The sequence below is a fragment of the Vidua chalybeata genome, chromosome 10, assembly GCF_026979565.1.
Source record: "Vidua chalybeata isolate OUT-0048 chromosome 10, bVidCha1 merged haplotype, whole genome shotgun sequence".
NCBI classification, from domain to species: domain Eukaryota; kingdom Metazoa; phylum Chordata; class Aves; order Passeriformes; family Viduidae; genus Vidua; species Vidua chalybeata.
In genome coordinates, this window is record NC_071539.1 from 5,028,433 (window position 1) to 5,028,956 (window position 524).

Here is a 524-nt window from a genome sequence, read left to right on the forward strand (position 1 = left end):
GGCCTGAATCTTTTTTTCTATTTCTTAATATATTCATGAATCTCCCCTGGATCTACGTGTCCAGTCCATGGTTTGTGTTTTTTTTTTTTTCGTTGTCCATTCAGAATGAGCATCTGAGCTGAATGTGCACTGATGCTTCTATCATAAAGTGGCTCTAGAAAAGAAACTATTCAATAAATACTATGTTAAAAATCCAACAACAGTTCTTGGTTTCTGGTTTTTTGGGGTTTTTTTTGTTATTTTTGCAAGGGCATCTTCAACCTGATAACTTGTGTGCAAACTTACAGCACTTTCAGGCTGTCATAGTGCTGAGTCCTGCTCTTCAGTTGTTGCACATTGTGATGGAGGAGCCAGTTCTGCCCAGACTTGCTGACTCCTGGAGAAGGAGGAAGGCTATACCAGCTTCTGGTGTGACTTTATCCACTCTTACATTGTAGATGCTTTATCTCAGCCTGTTATGTCAAGTTTCAGCAAGAGCTGCTTCTACTATGAAAAAATAAGTGGACTGTTAACAAATGTTATGG